The following is a 5,997-nucleotide window of genomic DNA, read 5'->3' as shown; positions in this document are numbered from 1 at the left end:
GACAGAGCAAGACTCCCTCTCAAAAAAAAAAAAAAAAAAAGATGAATTGGGAATGAAAAAGTTAAGAGAAGCCACAGAAATAATCTAGTGTTATTCTAACACCTCTTTAGTGGCCATCCCTCTGGTCTTAGGTGGCTATGGCCACCCACTTCTGACTTGGACTCAGTAATCCAGGTTTGATTTTCTTTCTTGCTCAGACACGGGAAGCACTACTTGGTAGGCACCATCCAGTGGGAACTAGCTAACCATCCCCTACCAGTGAGGGTGATAAACAGGTCACTAGGGCACAGCAAGGCACTGAAGGATAATGGCTGGCTGTAGCTGGCATAAAGAAGGGGTGTTGAATTTTACCATTTCGCCTCTTCCGTTTCCCAGTATGGCCTGAGCTTAGTCACTACAGCTGAGTGGAGGTTAGCTAACTCTAGACTCCAGGGAATTATACAAGCCCCTTCCCTTTATGAGAGTACCTTTACCAGATGGCATCACTTCAATGGATGACATTCAAGATAACATGGGAATGGTATACAGATTTGACTGACATGTTCTATTCAGTAAAAATTTCACAGGAGATGGAAGCATCCCTATCACCACCCACATATGTGTTCCATGGAAAGCACTTGGGACAAACCTAGACCTGCTTCTGATGCCCAGGAGATAAAATTCTAATTGCCCCTGGACCAGGTAGCACCGTTGGGTGACACTTGGGAGAAAAATGGATCCTCTGCTGCTGGTTCCAGATGGCCTATGATTTTAACCCCTCCTCTGCTGCTGTGCCTCTTCCTTACCTGAGAAGTTCTTACCCTCACTGGTGTCAACTGTACCTAGTCCGACATTACTTTCTGGCTGCTAAAAGAGGGGTCTATGTGCTTGTAAGCACATTTCACTGTATGTGGATGTCTACAGCAAGCTTTATAGATAGCCAGGGACATACATCCAAGGGCCAGAATATATCATTCTGCTAAACAGATATATCAAAATCTCCTCCTTTTCTCATCTGTTCTCCTGGCTCTTCCCACTAAATACATAGACTGGCTGTGAATAGGCTTTGAAATTGTAGTTTGTACCCTTGCAGTATTCTGGGTCCTAAAGGTGCTTTCACTGACTCCAAGTCCAGGCATTACAAAATAACATACAATGTAGATTATGATTATGATTATTAAAGAGATCAAGACAAGATCTCACTATGCCACCCAGGCTGGCCTCAAACTCCTGGGCTCAAGCCATCCTGTCTCAGCCTTCCAAAGTGCTAGGATTACAGGAGTGAGCCACAGTGCTGGCCACAATTTTGAAAGAATCTCAGACCATGGGATCAATTGTTATAAATGAGCCAAAGACAGCCTCCAAGTATTGACTCCAGGACTGTTTATTTTTTACTTTTTAGATGGAGTCTTGCTCTATCACCAGGCTGGAGTGCGTGACACAATCTCAGCTCACTGCAACCTCCGCCTCCCAGGTTCAAGCAATTCTTCTGCCTCAGCCTCCTGAGTAGCTGGGACTACAGGCGTGTGCCACCAAGCCCAGCTCATTTTTGTATTTTTAGAAGAAACAGGGTTTCACCATGTTGGGCAGAATGGTCTCGATCTTGTGACCTCGTGATCCGCCTGCCTCAGCCTCCCAAAGTGCTGGGATTACAGACCACTCCCGGCCCTGGACTGTTTGATGCAGGCTGAGACCCATTAGCCTAAGATTCTGGGGACAAACTCAAATTTTTACCTACCTAATTATTTTTAAAATGGCCCAAACAAGCAGATTTTTAGTCCTTTAGAGCCTGCCTGCTTTGCATGCTATCTCCCATGCCGTCCCTCCCCACAGACCTCATCTGACAGCTATTGCCCTTTGGTAAGATAGCGCCTTCTGGTTATAACACCCTAGGCTGCTACAGCCATTCAGAGCTCTCTGACCCAGAGATTCCCATCTGCTCCCACGCCCCTGCTGCTGAGCAACATCACCTAGACACAAAGGTCCCTACTCCCATCTCCTCTCCGTGTTCCCTTGCTCTCCTCCCCTTCTGGATGGTGGCTCCTGCACCTCAAGCCTCTAGAGGGTCTCATGCTCTTACATAACCCTACCCAAGCCCCACTCAGTAAAGTCTGCTGCCTCCCATGGTCACATATTTTTCTTTGATCAGCTCCCAGGTCCCTCAAACCCCTACAGATCTGTATCCCAAATATATAAAGAGCTCTCAAAACTCAATAAGAGGCCAGGTATGGTAATCCCAGAACTTTGAGAGGCCAAGGAGAGTGGATCACTTGAGGTCAGGAGTTCAAGGCCAGCCTGGCCAACATGGTGAAACCCTGTCTCTACTAAAAATACCAAAATTAGCTGGGCATGGTGGCAGGCGCCTGTAATCCCAGCTGCTTGGAAGGTTGAGGCAGGAGAATTGCTTGAACCAAGGAGGCGGAGACTGTAGTGACCCGAGATCGCGCCATTGCACTCCAGCCTGGGCCACAAGAGCGAAACTCCGTCTCAATAAAAAGGGGAAATAAAATAATTCAAATAAATTCATATAATACAATTACCAAAATGCTGCTTTCAGGAAAATTAATACTTTCCTTTGTGATTGTTGGAAATCTCACATTTGAAAGATTAGCAATACTCAAATTATTTTGGCATAAACTTGAAAAAAATGAAATATTTAGAAACCATAATTTGAAAAGCAGCAAAATATGTTAATCTGGAAACTAATATATTTTCTGGGTTACAAGTAAATACTTTATCCCCTCATAAAAGCACACACACACACACTCAATCAGAAGCACATGGTTTTACTGCAACTCAGTAGCTTCTCCTTTTTTTTCTTTTTTTGAGACAGGGTCTAGCTCTGTCACCCAAGCTGGAGTGCAGTGGTGCAAACACGTCTCATTGTAGCCTCAATCTCCTGAGCTCAAGCAATCCTCCTGCCTCAGCCTCCCAAAGTGCTGGGATTACAGGCGTGTGCCACCACGCCTGCCCTCAATAATTTTTTTTTTCGAGACAGGGTCTCACTCTGTCACCCAAGCTGGAGTGCAGCAGTGCAATCTTGGCTCGCTGCAGCCTCAGCCTCCCAGGCTCATGTGATCCTCCCACCTCAGTCTCCTGAGTGACTGGGTAACTGGGATTACAGGCATGCACCACCACCCCTGGCTAATTTTTGTATTTTTTGTAAAGTCAGGGTTTCACCATGCTTCCCAGGCTGGTCTCGAACTCCTGGGCTCAAGAAATTCTCCCGCCACAGCCTCTCAAAGTGCTGGGATTACAGGCATGTGCCACTGTGCCTGGCCCCTCAATAATTTCTTAAAGGAAATTATCACGTGAGAATTTACACAATGGATATTGAACAGCATTCAAGCAGGAAATGTAGACTTTAAGGCAGGAAGTATTATTAGCAATAAAAACAAAATTTTTATAATGACAGATCAAAACAGAGATAGTAAAATTTTAAATATATATGCATGTGATAGCCTTGCTTCAAATATAGGATCCAAAAGTTGACAGAGTTAAAAGGAGAAATGGGCATAGCCGTGGGAGGTGTGAGAAGGGAGCCAGTGAGAAAGCAAAAGACTGAAGAACAAGGAGACTGGGGTGGGGAGTAAGAAGCAAAGAAGGATCTGGGCTTGGCTGGTCCTCCAAGGGACCCAGGGACCCAGTCCAATCATGGACTGAGGACACAGAGGGGCTCAGGAAGTGGCCTGAGGCCCCCCGGCAACAGCGGCAGGGTGGGAGGTGGAACCTGCACAGCATGGAGCAGTGGGAGCCTGGGGTTCCATCTGGAGACATGGGTTCTAGTCCCACTTGCTGTTTTTGGGGCATGTCACTCCATCTCCCCGGGTTCAGCCTCCCTGGGGAAGGACACTGCACCCTTCCCCAGCCTAGCCCTCACAAATGATGATGCCAAAACAGTATCCTTCGTGTGTGGGGTTAGCAATAGGGGTGCTGGTCAAAGGATAGAGGCAGGGCCTCTGGCATCGTGGGGAGCCTGGATCTTGCTCTGCAGTCTGGGAGAACCCAGGGAGAACCCTGGGCATGGGAGGAAGAGGCAAGAAACCTCTCAGGCTAGATGACGGCCTCTGTGGGCTCACACTGTCCTCTACCCTAGGAGAGGCCAGGGCCAGGTGTGTACCCTGCTGCTTCCTCCTTGTCCTCCTCCGAGGCCTCAGGCAGTCGCCTAGTTGGGTCACTCTTCACCAGGGTCAGACCTGGCACCTCGGCATTGAGGGCCAGCTCTTGCCCCCAGGCTCTAGAGGCTCTGAGGGTGACCAGGGTCCTTCCCCTTCCTGTGACAGCTTGCACGGGATGCTCCCTTTGGAAAGATGGTTAGGGACTCGCACCTTACAGAAGAGGAACCAGAGGCTTGGAAGAGATGACTGTTCCTAAGTGGTCAGTGCCACGGCCTGGCCAAAGCCCACTTCTCAAGCTCTAAGTCCATGGGATGTTCCACCAGAACATCATTCCTCAGTGAGCACAGCCTCTGCCTGTCCCCAATGCCACACACACACATCAAACATACACATCAAATATAAGCGCACGTGCACGCACACACACACAGTTCTGCTGCCCGCACTCCAGTCAGCAACCTAGGCTGGGCACAGGCGCGAGGGGTTGTCTCTGCATGGGGGCTTGGGAGTGCCCCACACACATTTCACTGGGTGTGGGTAACCAGGCGCCCTGGCCCCCCTCAACTCTGGACGGGTCTGTGCCTGGCCCTGCTGACTTCTGCCCTGAGATGACGCTGTAGACACAGACTGTAGCGTGGAGTCTTCCTTGGGTCTCTATTTGCACAGCCAGCATCCCACCCAACCTGCAGTGAAAGTGAAGAGGCCCAGTCAGCCCCCAAAATTCGATGTTTCCAAGATCCTTCAGGTGGACAGTGCAGCACCGCCCGAGGAGCACTAGGGCATGGAGTGTGGTGGAAAATTCTGCAAGCCAGGGGGCTGGAAATCAAGTCCTGCTATGGCCATGACCTTGTGGCGTTGAATGACAAAGCACCTGCTACGTGCCTCTCAGGGCAGCAAGTCCTCGGGCCAGAGGCGGTTTTCTGCCCACTTCTTCACCACTCAGCAGTCCAGAGGCTGCCCTACCATTCGGGCTCCCCTGCCCTCTCTGGCTTTCAGGTGGCCTGGCCAACGGGACAGGCTGACAGGAGTCTGGACAGTGGGGAGGAGCAAGAGGCCAGGGTAATTATTCCCCCAGCATCCCCCCTCCAAAGCTTCCACTTTTAGCCATAGCCCCACTGGTCCTGATTACTACTCTGACCCTACCCCTGGAGTCCACGACTGGTAACAGCTGTGCTTCACCGCCCCTTATCAGCTTCCCAGAGCCTGCAGCTCTGTAAGTAGTACCCTCATTAAACTCTCTTCCAGCTGCATCTTTCCTGGTACATGCTGTCAGTTTCCTGCCGGGAGCTGGACTGATCCAGCAGTTGACAAATGTTTCTTCATTAAATCCTGCCAGGAGCCAGCTTGGGATCCAACTCCATGACACAGGGTGGCTCCTGCCACATGCCAGAATGTCCCCGCCCTTCTCTCCAGAGGCCCAGTCAGTGAGAGGAGGAGGAACTAGAATCCAGGTCTCCTGCCTCCCAGAGCAAGGCTCCTGTCACTCCACTCCCTGGGGCTTCTTGGGCCTGAGATCTTGAGACAAGTCTGGTGGTGGAGGAGGTCTTGAGCAAGACAGGCTTGAATCCTCTTCCTGGTGACACCCATTCACTAGGGCAGCAGGTGCCCCAGCAGCACCGACTCACCAGTGTGGGTGGAGGGGCCAGGATATCAGGTTCCCAGGCACCTGCAGCGTCAGTGAGCATGCAGCTCCTGGCTTCCCACGGGCACCACTGAGTCAGCAGTCAGGGGCTGTGGGTAACACTGCTGTCCCCTTTGCCAGCTTATAGGTGACAGAGGCTTCTATAGTCACTCACCGCTGGATAACTACTACCCTTTTTGTCCTTCACACACTTTCATAATCAATCCCTTATATTTAAATTCCTTCCATTGGAAACACGTACAGTGGTTTCTGTTTTCTTTT

Source organism: Colobus angolensis, unplaced genomic scaffold (genome assembly GCF_000951035.1).
Source record: "Colobus angolensis palliatus isolate OR3802 unplaced genomic scaffold, Cang.pa_1.0 Scaffold18, whole genome shotgun sequence".
NCBI lineage: Eukaryota > Metazoa > Chordata > Mammalia > Primates > Cercopithecidae > Colobus > Colobus angolensis.
This window is presented reverse-complemented; position numbering follows the sequence as displayed.